This window comes from Crotalus tigris, unplaced genomic scaffold (assembly GCF_016545835.1).
Source record: "Crotalus tigris isolate CLP2741 ecotype Arizona unplaced genomic scaffold, ASM1654583v1 scf7180000017596.1218436, whole genome shotgun sequence".
Taxonomy (NCBI): Eukaryota; Metazoa; Chordata; class Lepidosauria; order Squamata; family Viperidae; genus Crotalus; species Crotalus tigris.
In genome coordinates, this window is record NW_024096501.1 from 1016038 (window position 1) to 1035563 (window position 19526).

Here is a 19526-nt window from a genome sequence, read left to right on the forward strand (position 1 = left end):
TCAGCCAGCCCAGCCCCTTCCCCTGCTGGACACTGGACTGAGCCTCTGCCCGCCTACAGGAGGAAGAAAAGAGCCGGGAGCTTCTCTGTCTGTTTCCTGGGGTCACTTGGACATCTGGATCTTGCAACCCTGACTTTGCAGCAGCAGCAGCAGCAACAGAGATCTGTCGTGAGGACGGAGGTGTGTGTGTGGGGGGGGGGAGGTCCAGACTTTGTCCAGCCCTCGCCTTGCTGGCTGGGCACGCTGGGCTTTGTCGCTTTCTCCTACCTCTTCGCTGCGGGGCGGAAGGCGTCCCGCAGCGCCTCCGAGCGCAATCGGGGCGGGGGGGGGAGTTGGGGGGGAGAGGCGGCTTCTGCGCAGGCGACGGTTCGCTCCCCTCCCTCCCCTCCCCTCCCCGGCAGCGGGGCCGCAGCTGCTGCTGCGAGCCTCCAGTTCCCATGGCAACGCCGGGCTGGGGCCGAAGCGCGCGCGCTGGGGGGGGGGGTAGCTGCCCTTCGTTAGCATGCCAGGCGCTGCCGCGGGGCCGGAACAGCCGGCAGGGGCTCCGACGAACAAAGGCCCGCCGGACCGGCCGCGCGCTGGAGCTTTGTCCGCGGGGGGGGGGCTCAGGTGAGCCCTGCTTCCCGCGCGCGAAGGCGAGGGGGGAGGAAAGGGGAGGATGGAGGGTGGCGAGCAGCCAGGCAAAGAGGAGGCTCTTGGCACGCTGGCTTGGGATCGCGGGTCCGGTTCGAGGGGGCGAGACGGGGCTGGGCTGGGTGGGGACGCCTCTCCGGCCAGCTCGGCTCGTTTCGGGACCTTCCCCCGGTCTCCCCCCCCCCCGACGGGCAAGGGAGCATCCCTGCGCCAGGGGATTCCGGCCCGCCCCTCCTTTGCCCTCCACAGGGGCCACCGCGAGAGCTCCGTCTGTTTTTGGAGAGGGGGGGGCACTCGCCCTTCAATGGCTGCGTCGTTGCTCAGGATTGAGCCCTTTTCTGGCCTCCCCCCCTCTCTCTCTTTGCCCAGGGTTGGGGGCCGCCCTCTGAGGGCATTGGCCAACCACTCCCTGCCCTAAACCTTCTCCCTCCCCTCTCCCCCCCCCCCCAGCCCACTGGTTCCAGTTCACTTCCAGGCACTTTCTCCAAATCCATAAACTTTCTCTCAAAGAACATTCCTCAGTGACCTGGGAGAACATCTGCTCTGCCTACCACCACCACCACCCCCCAAATGTTGCCTTTCCCGCCCACCCCACCTTCGGTTATTGTTCTGCTCCACCCCTTCCCAGCAGGCTCTACTTTACAAAACCCCCCTGCAGTTGTGGCTTCACTCTTGCCACTTTTCCCTTGTGAAGGGTGGGGTGGAGGGGCCTCCCGGCTGCCTTCCTGCCTGGGTGGCTGAAAGGAAGTCTTGCCAGCCCCTCCCTAGACTGACTGCAGCCATATTTCAACCTCTCTCTCTCTCTCTCTCTCTCTCTCTCTCTCTCTCCAGTTCTGCCCTCCACCCTTGCAGTCTTTTCAACCTTCTCGCAGCAGCTGTGACTCCCTTTTCTGACTTCCTTCTGGTAGTTTTCATTCCGTTCTCCCTGCAGGAGGCCTCTTCTTCGGTCCTCTTCATTCAATTCCTAAACACTTTTCCCCCCCCCTCCCCATCAAAATGATACCATCGTCCTGCCAGAACCCATGAAACGTCTTGGATGGGGAGCGAAACGTCTCCCTCGAGGAAAAAAAATGAGTCTGGTTGCCTTTTGAAAAAGCACCTTTGGAGACATCAAAATGATAATTTCCTAATATTCTAACCCAGGGATGGCGAACCTTTTAGAGACCGAGTGCCCCAAAACTGCCCCACCCCCACCCTGCCCCCTGCTCTGCCCCCCACCCTGCCCCCCACCCTCAGGGCCACCCACCACCTCCACAGTCCACTGCAGATTGCCCAAGCAGCCCAGCAACATCATGGCAGCCATGCCCTCTGCCCGTGCCCCGCAGAATCATCTGCGCGTGATGGGGCAGGAGGACAGATTCTTGCCCGGCTGCCACCTACTTGGCTGCGCTGCTCCACATGGGCCACACCCAGGGGCAACTCTCCTCCGGGGTGGGGGGCTGCTGGTGAGGAGGGAGCCGTGGGAAGAGGCCGGGCTGGGGCGACGGTGCATGTGCCCACAGAGAGGGCTCTGAGTGCCGCCTCTAGCACACGTGCCACAGGTTCGCCACCACTGTTCTAACCATTCCTTGCTCTTTTTGACTTAATGTTCTTTCCCCCTATATTCTGCAGACCTTGTGCCATCTATTTCTTTCACCCTCATCTTTTTCAGAAATTGTTCTCCTATATCAGTGGTTCTCAACCTGTGGGTTGGGACCCCATTTGGGATTGAATGACCATTTCACGGGGGTCGCCAAACAACGCAGTCTGCCATTTTTTCCCCCTTTTTCCTTAGCTGTGCTACTCCCTTTTATTCTATTGGCTTTTGAAAGCCAATAGAATAGACTCTCTTGAATAGAGTCTAATTCTATTGGCTTTCAAAAGCCAATAGGAATTGTCCAGGCTGTTTCTGCCCTGCTGAGCCCGCCAAAAGTCACATTCTGCAAACGGTGTTGCACCAGTTGAGCAGTCCTCGACTTACGACCGGTTGAGTAGTCCTTGACTTACGACTGGTTGGGGGTCGCGGCATTAAAAAGATTGAGAACCACTGTCCTATATGTATATTCTTCATCCACAATCCCTTTCACTTCATCATTCTGTTCAGTTTTCACAACTCTACATACATTGGTGGTAGTTTAAACTCATTCTTTTCACCTTGTTCTAAGCAATCTATCCATTGATCCCAAAAAGGCCTATAGGTTAAGAACCTGGGGTAGATGACCTTTGTCATAATGATGCCCCACCCAGCATATGGGAAGGATATAATGTGGGTCAGTTTGGGCACATTTGGATCAGCATGCCAAACTTCAACTAGACTTTACCCCGAGGATGTTCATGGAATCTCAATATGTTGTCTTCAAGCTTTTTTATCAGTAACCAGGAGAGCAAATTCCTGGTAGTGATACCTATTCCTCTCTTAGGTTATGCAGGGGTAGTCAACCTTGGCTCTTTTATGACTCATGGATTTCAACTCCCAGAATTGAAGTCCACGAATCATAAAAGAGCCAAGGTTGACTACCCCTGGGTTATAGCATGACTACAATTTGGGAGCTGTGATGGCTCCGTGTTTAAAGATGCTGAGCTGGAAAGTTGACAGTCCAAGTTTGAGACCCCAGCACTGCATGACAGATGAGCTCCCATTACTTGCCCCAGCTCCTGCAATCTGGCAGTTCAAAAGCATGCAAATGTGAATAGATAGATAGGTACCACTTCATGGCAAAGTAACTGCATTCAGTGCACCTTGGCATACGGCCAAGCTGGCCGCATGATTATGGAATCGTCTTCAGACAATGCTGGCTCCCTCAGCCAAGAAACGGAGATGAGACGGACATAATCTTACTTTATTTTTTTTTCCATTTTAAAACAGTTCACAATTGGTAACAACAGTTTCTGAACAACTGTCTGCAGCTCCAGAATTTCCTGGCAATCTCCCATCCCAGCACCGAGTCCAGCCCTGCCTAGCTTAGGGAACATCTGCCAAGTTTAGCTGGGTGCTGCCATCTGTCCCTAGAAGATTTGCAACGCCTTGAAGGGAATTTAAAACTTGTAGACTTGAGGAGGTCCTGAAGGCTGGGCTGCTGCTAAAGTTCTGGCCGTTCAAATTATTTTTAAAAATGAAGCACACGGTACACATGGAAAAGTGGTGATCTTCAGATAGTAAATGAGGTGGATACCTTATTCTATGCACAGCACAGCATATTTTACTTTCTGGTTTTCAGCTCTTCATACTCCTGTCCAATTGGTTGTGTGTCACTTCCCCACCAGCCCCACTCTCATTACGCTTTGCTAATGTTAACCAACCATATTTGAGGGGCTCCTACAAAAGACGAGGGAGTCCAACTATTTTCCAAAGCACCAAAAGGCCAGACAAGAAACAATGGTTGGAAACAAACCAAGGAGAGAAGCCACCTAGAACAGTGATGGCGAACCTTTTAGAGACCGAGTGCCCAAACTGCAGCCCAAAACCCACTTATGCATCGTCGGGTGCTGGGTGGGCGTGGCCCATTGGGTGGGTGTGCCCATTGGGTGGCCGTGGCTGTGGTGGTAACAGCAGACTGGGTGGGACTAAAAAAGTTCAATCAATCAATTCCAACTTTGCAAGATCTTTTTTTCCCCGCGAGAAGTTGAAATTGACTGATTGAACCTTTTTTTTTTTTTGCACGCGGCAGTGGAGGCCTAAAGTGGAAAGGTTTTCTAAAACCCAGCTGAAGGCCTAGGACTGGGGCGACGGCGCGTGTGCCCACAGAGAGGGCTCTAAGTGCCGCCTCTGGCACCCGTGCCACAGGTTTGCCACCACTGACCTAGAACTAAGGAGAAATTTCCTAACGGTGAGAGCAGTCAACAAATGGAATAGTTTGCCTTCAGAAGATGTGGGTGCTCCATCACTGGAAGCTTTCCAAAAGAGACTGGACAACCGTTTGTCTGACGTGGTATAGGGCAGGGGTGTCAAACTGCCAGCCCATGGGTCAGTTGCATCATGCAGAGGCCGCACCCACCCCAGCTCTGACAATGCAAAAAAAAGTCACGACACATCATGTGACACAGCAAGTTTGACACCCGTGGTATAGGTTCTCTTGCTTGAGCGGGAGCTTGGACTAGAAGACCTCCAAGGTCGCTTCCAACTCTTCTTATTCTATGTTCTAAATGCAAGTATCTTTGGATTCATTAATTTTCCTGTGTTCTCCTGGGAAGAAATGAACCAGAAACAAGCTGCTGTAGCAAGAACTCCCTATAAACTTTGGAACAAACTTAGTGACCTATTAAGGTGGGGAGGACACGTTACACTTGTATATATACGGATTGCTAATGTAATGTAGGAGTGAAGAGTATCAACTGTAAAGTCCAGAGTTCAAGCTACATCTCTTTCTTAAATCTTCAGGGCAGCTTTATGAAACAAGGAGGCCCGGGACTCAGTGCCCTTAAGGCAGTGGTTCTCAACCTTTTTAATGCCACGACCCCCAACCGGTCGTAAGTCGAGGACTACTCAACCGGTCGTAAGTCGAGGACTACTCAACTGGTGCAGCACCGTTTGCAGCATGGGACTTTTGGCGGGCTCAGCAGGGCAGAGACAGCCTGGACAATTCCTATTGGCTTTTGAAAGCCAATAGAATTAGACTCTATTCAAGAGAGTCTATTCTATTGGCTTTCAAAAGCCAATAGGATAAAAGGGAGTAGCACAGCTAAGGAAAAGGGGAAAAAAATGGCGGACTGTGTTGTTTGGCGACCCCCGTGAAATGGTCATTCGACCCCAAATGGGGTCCCGACCCACAGGTTGAGAACCACTGCCTTAAGGGATTTCTTTGGTTTTAGGTGAGCAGAGGCAAGGAAAGGATCAGGATTTTGACAGCTCATCTTTCCCCTTGTGGTCAGACCGGCTGGGCTCCAAAATTCCCAGCCAGTGGTCAAAACCATAGGAAATTAGGGAAATGAAGATGAATATATCTAAAAGAGAGAACTTCAGGTTAAGTTGTGGCTACTCCATCACTGGAGGGTTTTTAAGAACAAATCGGGCAACTATTTGTCTGGAATGGTATCGGGTCTCCTGCTTGAGCAGGGGGTTGGACTAGAAGACCTCCAAGGTCCCTCCCAACTGTGTTTTTCTATTACCGTTGCAACTTTTGCGGTTGGCTCCAGCAGCAACCTCCTTCATAGGATCAAGAAGATCCTATTTTCATTCAAAGCCCAGAGAATTAGCTCTCCCTGACAGACTTGCTCTAACTGCAATTGAAACTAAGCAACCAACCCCAGATTAGTACAAATGATTGGCAGCACCCAGACAACCCTGGTTGATCTGAAAAAAAACCCTGATCTTGGTTAGATAAAGTGAATTTCTGGATGGAAGAAACCGGGAAATTTCAGGGTAGTAGTCTAGACTGGGGAGTCAGAAACCACAACAGATGCAAAACACTTTCCTCTGTGGTGTTGGCACAAAAATCACATCGTCTCCGACAACTGATGTCTAAAGGAAACTTGATTTGGAACTATGTGCTAAAGAATTATGTCAGTAAATGCCCAACTCTTGGTGAGTGTTGACAATCCACACATGAATGCTTCTAATCTCAATGAATAAACATCGGCACTAAAGTTGACGTTTTTCTATAGAATAAGTCAATTTCTAGACATTCATAAAAGGTGTTTGAAGTTGTCCATATGCAATCAAATATAAATATTGCCAGGCATTCATTTTAATATAACATGGAGGATCTAATGCCCCACCCTTTCCATCCTGCCACACCATGTGATACTTCTAGATTTGCAAATTGTATTTCTTCTTCTTCTTCTTCTTCTTCTTCTTCTTCTTCTTCTTCTTCTTCTTCTTCTTCTTCTTCTTCTTCTTCTTCTTCTTCTTCTTCTCCTCCTCCTCCTCCTCCTCCTCCTCCTCCTTCTTCTTTTTCTCCTCCTCCTCCTCCTCCTCCTCCTCCTCCCCCCCCCACGGAGGTGCAATCTCTCATCTGAAAACTGTCAGGAGGGAAGATGAATGTAACCCAAGGTTTTATCAGGAAGGAAGCTGAGCTCACCAAGCTGTACTTCTTCTTAGCACTTAATTATGAAGCAGAGCAGAAAGACAAAAGCCTTTGAGATGGTTGCCATGAGAAACAGTGGCAGACTTGTGGTCACACTGTTGCCCCCCCTACCCCCCACCCTTTCTCTTCAGCCTGATCCTCCTCCCCATCCTGCAGCTTTAATTGACTGACCTGGCCATGCCTGGTCAAGCTGAACTTTGTGGGTTTCCTTTTTTTTTTAATCACTGCCATGCTAAGCCTACAAAGAAAGCACTAGCTACTCCTAACTGACAAATTTGGATACCAGGCAAGCAAGAAGCTATTTCTCTCCCAAGTTTCCTCCACCTAAAAGAAGAAGTCACATTAAAAAAAGGTTTGAGGGTGTTTTGATGTGAGGGTTTTGGGTCAGCCATGCTGGATTCATCAGGGTTGCCCAAGGCAGGAACTGCCCGCCAGGTTTTGCTGCTACAATAGCACCATCAGTAGTGGGAGGGTCTTTCAATTGTGTTCTTGTTAAGATATTTAAATTTAGTACTGGCGTTGCAAAATGATTCAGAACACACGGTTATAGTTGATTGGAGATGCTGGCTCCTGTCTAAGGCAATCTGCGCTGTGATTGGTCGCTGTGGGTGTGGAAGGGGAGTTTCCCTTTTTTCCCGCCTTTTTCTTCTGTGGCCTGTATGCTCTGTGATTTACCTCATGATGCTCCTGTTTGCCTGACTTCTTTGTCTGCTGTATATATGGTGTAAAATATATTTATTTATATAAAACTAGAAGTTCGTGTCAGCGTCTCTGACTTCATTGTGACTTGACTGCTGCACAGTTCCCTGACAGATCTCCTCATTCTCGGAAAGACATTTTGATAAAAGGGCATGGTGGAGTTCAGATTTCTGCTGCAGGGCAGTGAAAAAGGCTCAGAGAGAGCAGAGTAGAAAAACAAAGGTGATAACTTTCTAGCAATGTAGATATTGTGAGGTCTATGGAGCATCTGAGCATGCTTTTGGCCAATCTGAAGAAGAGAGGAACTTAACGTTGAATGATGGTCAAAATGCCAAAGCCTGTGCCTGGAAAACTAGTATGTCTGTGGAAAGCTTGGCTAGATCCTCTCACACTTGTTTCCAGATAAGAAGGAATTGGTTTTGTACTGAGGAACATTCAGCCATCCTAGTCCCCCTCTGGGGCACGATGGCTGAGCGATTAAAGATGCTGAGCTTGTCAGCTGGAAAGCTGACAGCCTGGATTCGAGACCTGATCACCACACGACGGGGTGAGCTTCCATTACTTGCTCCAGCTCCTGCCCACCTATAAATTCAAAAGCATGCAAATGCAAGTAGATAAATAGGTCCCACTTTGGTGGGAAGGTAACAGCATTCTGTACACCTTGGTATATAGTTATGCCAGCCGCGTGACCACGGAAGTGTCTTCATACAACTCTGCCTACCTCGGCTAAGAAATGGAGATGAGCACCACCCCCTAGAGTCAGACAAGACTGGATGGGGGAATCTTTAGTCTCCCTCTATAATAGTCAGTAGTGATGAACCAAAACCAAGGTGATGTTGTGGACTCCACTTGACCTTCTCCCTTAAGCCTGATATCTGAATCTCTTACCAGCCCTAAGCATGAGGAACAACCATGTGCCTGATACCAAGAGCTATCAAGGCTGACGTTTCTTCAAGTCATCTAAAAAATAATATCACAATTATCCTTGGATGTAAAAAAAAAGAAAAGATAAGATATTAGCCATCACTCATGGAAGGTTGGAGACCTGATCAGGCAAAAGGTTAATCAGAAAGGAGAAAATTGTGACCTCTGAAAGCTTCTAATGTCCTTCCACTCTCACCTTTTCTGTTGCCTCTGCTGAAGGTACAGCCCTTTGTTCATCTCCTGCAAACTTCCATTTGGTCTAGCTTTTCATCCATGGTGATGATGCCAGACAGAATCCTCAACTAGCTTTTCCCTCCCCTTGTTCAACAGATGCTTTAGATTTGGAGAGGCCTCCAACCTATTTTTTTTTTCAAAGGAGTGCTGTCTGAAGTATCTCTATAATTATTCCTCCAGTTCCTGGACAGCCCAAAAGAAGAAGGCTTTTCCTGCCAGTTGAATCCCCCTCATCATGAGGAAAAAGATTTTGGAGCCTTGAGTCTTTCCCCAGAGCTGGGGTGGAATTAATGGAAGGGATAAAAGGCTACATCAGAACCACATGTAGTAACATTACAATCTTCCCTTGGGGGAATAAATCAAGGAGAAGCCATGGTGGTGCAGTAGACAGAATGCAGTATTGCAGGCTAACTCTGCCCACAGCCTGGAGTTCGAGCCAGACCAGCTGAAGGTTGACTCAGCCTTCCATCCTTCCAAGGTCAGTAAAATGAAGACTCAGATTGTTAGGAGCAATATTCCGACATTGTAAATTGCTCAGAGAGTGCAATAAAGAACTGTAGGGCAGTATATAAGTCTAGGTCAGGGGTTCTCAACCTTGGCAACTTTAAGACTTGTGGACTTCAACTCCCAGAATTCCTCAGCCAGCTTTGCTGGCTGAGGAATTCTGGGAGTTGAAGTCTACAAGACTTAAAGTTGCCAAGGTTGAGAACCCCTGGTCTAGGTGCTATTGCTATTGCTATGATGCTGGACTTGGTGGTGTTTCCTTCTTATTTGCAAGTAGAAGCACTTTTCAGGGTGGAGGCAGCAAACATTTCTTACCTAGATTGCAATTCCCGATGGTTCTGAGTCAGATTAAGTCTTTATAATCTGTGATGCATTTATTATTGCTATCTAAGCTTTCTTTTTCAATCCTAGAAGCTGCAAGCACACAATAGTGATATAGGAAAATTGATCCAGTATTGTTGAGGTCATCCCAAAGACAGATTTGTTTAGCTGTAATTTGGGTAACCACAAATTTGGCTGGGGAATTGAGGAATTTCCCTCTTTTCCTCACTGAATTCCTGACTCTCCATTTAATTTGCATTTTTGCTCCATTATGGGAAGCTTGTTTTAGGGATGAAGACATTCCTGAACTGCAGCATCCCACTAGCTGTGTTGGCCAACTTGTAAGGAGTTGAGGTTCACCTCGTTTGACCAGACATTGGTTAATCATCCTTTTTTAATCTAATAGTTCACCTTCTTGGTCTTTGGACACAAATCTCTGTTGTTCTGCTGACTTTCCACCCACTGGGAATTCAGACCATTTCTTGATTATATATCCTGAACTGGTTTCTATCCAATCAAGAGCAAAAGTGGTAATAAACTAACATAGCTGTCTAGAAGCCCAGTGGAAAAGGCAAAAAATATAAATCTGTTGTTTTCTATCATAGCTGTATAAATCTGTTGTTTTCTATCATAGCTGTATAAATCTGTTGTTTTCTATCATAGTTATACTGAGGGTTAAGACCACTCTGTTAGTATTTGTGTCTCTTTAAGATATCAGGCATCTGATTATTATCAGTAGCTGAGGAGTTAAAATTAAAAATTTAATGAAGTTTGCAAATCTTACAAATTTGCATGTCTTACAAACAAATTTGTCTCATGAAGTTGCAGGGTGGATAGTATTTTCTAATCTGTGAAACGTGGAGCTAGAATGAAAAAATGGGAAATTAAGGAGAGTTTGTTTATATTGGTGTATAAAAACTTATGTCCAAGGTTTTTGTTGGCTGCATAAACAATCCTAAAACTTTCTAAGAGGCATTTGGAAACATGAAATTCCTGGATGTGAATGTAGAATTTATCCAAATTGAATGTATCAAGAAAAATTGTAATGTGAATTTCATGTAGCATTTCAAAGACCTGGTCTTGGAGCCAGATTAAATCTGTCATCCTCATGATGGCCAGTAGGAACTCAAGTTACTACCCAACAGTGTTTTTTCAAACTTCCTTCCAGAAAAACATTTATTTTTTTTCACAAATTGTCAAATAAACAACATATTTTGAGGGCTGATGCATGAAAAATGTGTATGTTGGGCAGTTGTGTATAAAATAATAAGGGAAGGTACAGCCAAGATCATCTAAAATGCATATGTTGGAGAGAATAAAATACCACAATAAAGATGAATCATATAATTTTGTTGTTGTTAGTTGCGAAGTCGTGTCCGATCCATCGTGACCCCATGGAAAAGGTTCCTCCAGGCCTTCCTGTCCTCTACCATCTTCTGGAGTCCATTTAAACTCACGCCTACTGCTTCAGTGACTCCATCCAGCCACCTTATTCTCTGTCGTCCCCTTCTTCTATTGCCCTCAATCTTTCCCAGCATTAGGCTCCTCTCTAGTGAGTCCTTCCTTCTCATTAGGTGGCCAAAGTATTTGATATAATTTTAAATATAATTTTAAACCTGGCTTTAAATATTTGTTTGCCACTTTATACAATCATCCATATCTGAGTTTGGGAACAAGCCCACCTACAATATGCATTATGTTTCATATGAAGATGATTAAGTTATCATCTTGTGCCCCTTGGTAGTCCTCTCTGTTGCGAAGTGCAAAATGTTTTCAATTGCAATTTTTTTAAAAGTGAAGCGCCCTTTAAAGATGAGGAAACTGTGAAAGAAGCTGCCTCTTCACCCTCAAAGCAATGTTCACACCCCAAAAAGGCCATCTAAATTTGGAAATAGTTCGAATTTGAAGTGTCCCCCCCCCTCCCCACACACACCCTGGGTCTCCTGGGTTCAGGCTGTCAAGCCACGAGTGCCACCAGCTATGACTTATCGCAGCAGTCTCAGCGCACTTGGGCAGGAAAGGGGGAAAGGAATTCCATTAAAAAAAAAATCATGAGCAAATTGAACAGAACTGAGAACCGTTAAGTCATGCAATGATCCAAATGTCAATATCTGCAGAATGGTTAAGGGGTTATAAGATTAAAGAACAGGCTTTTTCATTAAAAAGAAAAGAAAAGAAAAGAAAAAAAGGAGGGAAGGAAATGGGGAGGAGACAAGCGCTAAAGCTTTGGGACCTGAGAGGCCACAGGAGTGTGGATGATGGATGCTAATTCAGTTCTGTATCAGAAGGCTGTTCCAAAATTTTATTGGCCCAATAAATCCTGGCTGTTCTGGCACATTGCAGATTAGGGTTGTCCATGCCAGAATCCAAAAAGGCGGGGTCGGGAGAGAGAAACGCCAGCCATAGGATTTCATTGCATTGATTTTACTTCATAGTAGTAAGTTGACTGCCTGCAATCCAGCAAACAGGAGGAGAAGGGAGGGGATGGACAAAATGTAGGTTTATATCTAAGAGGTCCAGCCTACACATAAGCAGTAAGCAAAATCTACCAATGAGAAAGCTACAAACCACAAACGTCTCTTAAAAATAAATATTTCTCTCAAAAAGGAACATGGCTAATCTCTGTCTATATCAGGATGATGCCCTTGAACAGAGATGTTTCTTTGCTGCACAAATACACTGCCAGGAGCTTGTCCCCTCTCTCTCTAGGGCTCTTGACTTTATCTGAATATAGAGCTACAATGCAGAGCAATGTGACTAATGCTTTCTTGTCTCTCCGTGGGAGCCTTGAGTGGCACAACTAAAACCAACTCTGTCCAGAAAGGGCTGCAATGGGGCCCTTCATCCAACAATTTACCCACTACATGCCACAGCATCGGCAACTCCCCATGGGACAATTTGCCATGGGACAAGAGTTACACCAATATCAAGGAAATGGTAGAATAGAATCATTAAAGAGAGGATGCAAAAGGAAGGGCAAGATCAAATGTGAATGACAAAAATTAAAATAATTTTTAAATTATCTTAAGTTGACTTGTTCTGTGGCGAATTGGCCACAGCAAATCGTCCCATTCCATGTGAGTGATCATCAGCAGGAACAAGTGAGGAAGAGAACCAGTGGTGGGATTCAAATAATTTCACAATCGGTTCTCTGCCCTAAGGACTGTTTTAAGTATTAAAAAAAAATGATATACCAAAAGGTAGTACTTGGCGGCCTCACCCCCTTTCCCGTATGCAACAATCGGGAAACTAGAGACATGAAACGTCTATTCCTGAAATTGCCTCTGAGAAGCACCACCTGAGTGACATGATCGAAGATGCCGTAGGGACAGAGACCAGATGTTTTGAAGCCATTCTCTTAAATTCAAAGGAGCAAAATTCTGGCCTCTATAATATCACAGTTCTTTAAATAGGAATAAAAAAAAGAAAAAAAAAAGAAAAAAGAGAAAAAAGGAACAAGATTCTTGCCTCTATATTTAAAGCATAAACTGTATCCAACTTTTAACTTTGTTGCAAAGTCAAACAAGAAAGACAGTCGCCATTTTGCCTTTCACTTTCCCTTTCTTCAAAAGGGAAAGTAAATAATAAAAAGAGGAGAAGATACATGCAGGAGTTAAAGTCACAATCAATCTTAAATCCACTTTCTCCTGGTCTGCTCTGTCTGCATTTAAGTACTCACAAGCCACCGAAAAAAGCAGATGTGGGAGCGGCATCTTGCTTCATCCCAGAACTTCGGGACAAAGACATCCTGGAGCGCGGAGTTGGCTCAGGCTCCGAGAGAGCTCTACCCTCCGATCCCCCAAATTATAGGGATCCAGGGGAGCTCTTTCCTCCACCTGAGCAGCTCTTCTCTTCCCTTTCACCCAGGGAAGAGATTCAAGCCGCGGGACAGCTGATTGTCAAAGTCCCACCGGCTTTTACACGATCCGGGAACGAGCGGCTTCGTAAAAAGCCGCCATCGTCGCTGCTTGATCCACCGGAAGTCCTCTTTTGGACTTTTGTGGAGAGTTTTTTTTCCCGCCTGGAAGGAAGTTCAATGAAACCCAGACATGTTCCAGAAAACACAGATTTATCATAACCGGTTCTCTGAACTCAACAAAAAAAATAGTTACTGGTTCTGGTGAATTGGTACGAACTGGCTGAATCCCACCACTGGAGAGAAATCTAGAGATTTCTTCTTCTGCTTTCTGCTGTCCCAAACAAAAGAGCAAAGTGGGAGTTTTCTGTGCAGAATCCATGGATATCATTGCTCAAAGTTGCACAAAGAAGAAATCTACATAAGATCATTTCAAGACTCCTGCCTTACCAGTATTTTTATACATAAAACCAGCAATATATACGTGACCATGAGAGAGAAAAGCATCTTCTGTAAAATTTGTGCAGTATAGCTATCTCAATACTCATTGTTAATTGTTTTGGGAAGTGCAATGAGTACCAAAAATGATGAGTACCAAACAAAATTTTCCCATAAGGAATAATGAAAATAAATTAAATTCCCAAACCAAAGACAATGAACATTTTAAGGCAACATGTAAAAAGATAGAGTTGTATATCATCACTTTACATGAGAAATAAACCTAAAAATTAATAAATACTTAGATTAAATAAAATAAAAGCTTCACTTTACCTTCAGGGGAAAAAAAGCTCAGAAATGCACAAAATGGCCACAGAAGCTAAGATAAGGGGATGTGCACAGGGCAAAAGCAACCATGTGGCTAACATGTCACCCTTCAGCTGGAAAGGGTAGCAAATCACGAGGCAACCAACACCTACTAGTTCTAGCTTGTGCGTTGAGTACCAAACAAATAACAAATATGGGGGCAAAATTTTCTCATCAAAAAGTGTTGAGTAACAAATTCAATGAGTTTCAAAGCAGTTGACCACCAAGGTACCACTGTACTTTCATTGAGATGCTTCATGGTCCCATCGTTCTTTTTATTGTGCTGTTGGGACTGTTGATGATTCAATCCTTACCCCATGCTGGCTTCACATTTTTGGGAGAAGAAAGGATTTAGTGGTTCTGTGTGTACTTTTCAAGCAGGAAACTGGGTAAAACCTGTAAGATCCCTTGCTGGATTGGGACCATTTTTGATTTTATTGGTATTTGAGAGAGTTCAAGTCCATATCTAAAAACCAAAGAGTTAACATTGCAATAGTGGCCAGTATCTTAATCAGTGGTCTTGTCCTTAGCCTAGAAATGACTTGCTCTCTATAAAATACAGAAAGATCTTGGGTCCCCTTTAAAGGCCAAATTTTAGTCCACTGACTTTTCCTGATGTATGTCAATCTTATAGAGCAGACATGTCAAACTCGCAACGTCACTTGACGTTGCGCAACGTATCGGGACAGTTTTGCCATTGCCAGCAATGGGGTGGGCACGGCTTCTGCGTGACGCATCCGGCCCACGGGCCAGCAGTTTGACACCCCTGTTATATAGACTGCTGTGGCTACAAGGGAGCTTCTGGGTGGGTTCCTTCAAACCAGTTGTGTTGTGCTGCATTTTTCCAAGGTCTGTAGGGTGATTCCTGGAGTTTTCAAGATTATAAGACTGCAGGAAAGAGGGCTATCCTCTTGCAGAACACTGTAGCTCAGTGGTTCTCAACCTGTGGGTTGGGACCCCATTTGGAGTCGAACGACCATTTCACGGGGGTCGCCAAACAATGCAGTCCACCATTTTTTCCCCCTTTTCCTTAGCTGTGCTACTCCCTTTTATTCTATTGGCTTTTGGAAGCCAATAGAATAGACTCTCTTGAATAGAGTCTAATTCTATTGGCTTTCAAAAGCCAATAGGAATTGTCCAGGCTTTCTCTGCCCTGCTGAGCCCGCCAAAAGTCCCATTCTGCAAACGGTGCTGCACCAGTTGTGTAGTCCTCGACTTACAACCGGTTGAGTAGTCCTCGACTTATGGCCGGTTGGGGGTCGCAGCATTAAAACGGTTGAGAACCACTGCTGTAGCTGGAGAATCCTGTCCAGCTTAGCCAACCTTGGCCAACTCTGTATCAACCAACTTATGTGGCTGTGAGCAGTGCAGGCCTGGGACTCTAGATGAAAACAGGCAGTAGTAACAACTGAGGAAGTTTTTTGGGGGATGACAGGGTAGTAGGCTATTATTCCTAGAGTGACATTGGGAGCTAATGCCTTTTGATCTCTCAGTTGAAGCTGCTATTTGACAAATAGTTTGCTTCTGAGCATCATGCTAAGCAAACTGTTTTTCCCTGAGACCAAAATGGGACACCCCTCGGCCAACATCAGATACTGTTCTCTGCACAGCTGCAACCACAAAACACCTGGGTGGGGCTGTTGTGGAGGTTGGAATGTGGTCACATCTGTGGCAGACATCCTGGGCTCTTGCTAACGTTCAAGAACGGAGAGACAAATTGCTTTTCTGTTTGGGTGAGATGGCTAATTGCCATTATCTTATAACCTCTTTTCAGCTCTGAGTTTTTTTGAAAAGGTCTCTGTCCTGATGTGATCAAATATTATTCCTATTTATGATAAAAGGTGCACAAGGCTGCAAATAGTTTGCAAAATGTGATGCATTTATCCCTCCTTTCCAAGAAGGAGGAAGCTTAGCTTTCTAGAGCAGTGTTTTTCAACCTTGACAATTTTAAGCATGTGGACTTCAACTCCCAGAATTCCACAGCCAGCATTGCTGGCTGCGGAATTCTGGGAGTTGAAGTCCACATGCCTTAAAATTGTCAAGGTTGATTCTAGAGGGAGAAGTGTGCCATTCCACTCCTGGAACTTTATTTGAAAACAATTGTTGTCCTTGACTTCCTCCTTCCCCAACCAACCATGGATGGACACATCTCCTGTTTTATAATAATAATAATGATAAAGTTGGAAGGGACCTAGGAGGTCATCTAGTCCAACCCCCTGCTCAGGCAGGAAACCCTATACCATTTTGGACAAATGGCTGTCCAGTTTCTTCTTTAAAACTTCCAGTGTTGGAGCATTCACCACTTCTGGAGGCAGGTTGTTCCACTGGTTAATTGTTCTAACTGTCAGGAAGTTTCTCCTTAGTTTTAGGTTGCTTCTCTCTTTGGTTAGTTTCCACCTGTTGCTTCTTGTCCTGCCTTCAGGTGCTTTGGAAAATAGTTTAACTCCCTCTTCTTTGTGGCAGCCCCTGAGATATTGAAACACTGCTATCATGTCCCCCCTCGTCTTTCTCTTCATTAAACTAGACATACCCAATTCCAGCAACTGTTCCTTATATGCTTTAGCCTCCAATTCCCTAATCATCTTTGTTGCTCTTCTCTGTACTCTTTCTAGAGCAGTGGTTCTCAACCTGTGGGTCGGGACCCCATTTGGGATCGAACGACCATTTTACGGGGGTCGCCAAACAATGCAGTCCGCCATTTTTCCCCCCTTTTTCCTTAGCTGTGCTACTCCCTTTTATTCTATTGGCTTTTGAAAGCCAATAGAATAGACTCTCTTGAATAGAGTCTAATTCTATTGCCTTTCAAAAGCCAATAGGAATTGTCCAGGCTGGCTCTGCCCTGCTGAGCCCGCCAGAAGTCCCATTCTGCAAACGGTGCTGCACCAGTTGAGTAGTCCTCGACTTACGACCGGTTGAGTAGCCCTCGACTTACGACCGGTTGGGGGTTGCGGCATTAAAAAGGTTGAGAACCACTGTTCTAGAGTCTCAACATCTTTTTTATATTGTGGTGACCAAAACTGGATGCAGTTTTCCAAGTCTGGCCTTACCAAGGCCTTGTAAAGTGGTATTAATACTTCACGTGATCTTGGTTCCACCTTTCCTGGAGAAGTGGATGCAGAGGAAGTCTATAGCCAAGGAGCAAGGGGTTATCTTTCTGTGGCTTTTCTTTTATCAGCAGACACAGGAAACGACAAGATCGCTCCCTGCTTACAAAGATAGTGCTGGATGTCGGACTTTGAAATGAAATGGCGATAGAGAATTTTCAGAAATGAAGAGCAAGGAACATCATATCGTGTATCTTCAGCTAACTTTGCTTTTTAAAAAAGAGGCCAAAAAAAAAAAAAAAAGGAGTCATGAAATACAGATTTATTTTGGCAGATCAGTTTATTGTGAAACAGAAAGCATGGGTCACGTTGCCAGCAGGAATGCTCTACAGCCCCAAAATGATCCAAGAATTTTAGTTAATTTCACTGTCTGACATTTCACTCTTTAAATTTAGATCTTTCTGTCTATCCTCATTAGTCTTCATAATTTTTTCCAAGAAGAGATTTGTACGGGAGTTTATATCGAATGCTCAGTCAGAAGGTCATTATTTTTCATTCTTATTTATTTCAACATCAGAACAGAAAGCAAATTTTTGTGTTGCTCGTCATTTTCCATTACAGTAATTTGCTTCAACAAAACTGGCTGTGTGCATGTATATATATTAGATGTTATCTTCACTTACTGAAGTTTTCCCCACTGGTTCGTAAGCCAGCCCTCATTGACCACAGGCATAGATTTGGCCACGGTTGAAGATACAAGGGTTAAGATAGGACCAAAGGGAGCTCAGTTCATAGAAAAAATAACAATCAAAAGATTAATATCAATTATAAAACTTCCTGTACGTTCATTGCCTTGTAAAGTATAATCTTTGCCTGTTTATGGAATATCTGGGCAGGTTGTTGACAGTGTTCCTGGGGGCTGAAATGAGGAAGATTAACTGCAATTCTAGAATTACGCAAAGCGGTTCTTTGAAAACTCTAACTGATGGGAGGAGAGTGGGAGCTGCAGATATAGTAAGCAACAAGAACGTGAGTCAAAGAAGGCTGGCCGGAGAGTGGAGCTACCCCAATCAATGCCCTCTGCCAAAGGATTCTTGTCACACTCACCATAATTAGAACTTCTTTCTCTTGTGAAACTCACCTACAGATGTGACACTGATCTGTGAGAAAGGATAGATCAGCCTTCCCCTGCCAGAAGGTTTGGGATGATCAAGTCCAGAATTTTCCAAGGCATCAGTTCCAACGGCCAGCCTTGCAGGAAATTCATGAGTTAAACAGCAACACATCTGGACTGTACAGGTAGTTTTTGACTTACCACCACAACTGAGCCCAACATTTCTGATGCTAAGCCGCACAATGGTTAAGTAAGCTTGGCCCCATTTTACGACCTTTCTTGATGCAGTTGTTAAGTGAATCACTGCAGTTGCTTAATTAGCAACATGGCTGCTAAGTGAATCTGGCGTCATTATTGACTTTGCTTGTCAGAAGGTCACAAAAGGACATTGTAACCATCATGAATACATGCCAGTGGCCAAGCATCCAAATTTTGATCCCGTGATCGTGGGGATGCTGCAATAGTTTGTAAGTGTGAAAAATGATCATAACTCACTTTTTTCAAGGCTTTTGTAAATTCAAATGGTCACCAAATCAACTGTTGTAAGTTGAGGACTACCTGTACTAGATTTAAGAAGGCAGTTGAAGATCACTCCTCTGTAGGATACCCTAGCATTAACTTAGTTTTGATGATGATGATGTGGAGGAGGAGGAGGAAGAGGAGAAGGAGGAAGAAGAAGAGGAGGAAGAGGAGTAGAATGTTCTTGGCTGCAACACAGACTATCAAAGGGAGTTTACACCAACCAAGTTAAAGCAATGCTGAGAATGAGCAAATATTTATGGGTGAAAAAGTTCAGCAGATGAAGGAGGCCCATTCCTTTTCCTCCTCTTCTTTTTCAGGACCACCAGATTGGTTCTGGACATAGAGTCCATTTAGGCCAGTGGTTCTCAGCCTGTGGGTCGGGACCCCATTTGGGGTCGAACGACCATTTCACGGGGGTCGCCAAACAACGCAGTCCGCCATTTTTCCCCCTTTTCCTTAGCTGTGCTACTCCCTTTTATTCTATTGGCTTTTGAAAGCCAATAGAATAGACTCTCTTGAATAGAGTCTAATTCTATTGGCTTTCAAAAGCCAATAGGAATTGTCCAGGCTGTCTCTGCCCTGCTGAGCCCGCCAAAAGTCCCATTCTGCAAACGGTGCTGCACCAGTTGAGTAGTCCTCGACTTACGACCGGTTGAGTAGTCCTCGACTTATGACCGGTTGGGGGTCATGGCATTAAAAAGGTTGAGAACCACTGATTTAGGCCCTGAAGCAATTCTCAGGATTGGTCAGACACTCTTCCTGGCCACATCTGCTTTCCAAATCTCCCTGACTTTGTCCAGACAAGTCAGCAATGCTATCATGGGTTGTTTTTGGTCTTCCATTAAACTAATGAGAAACAGGTTAGGCAG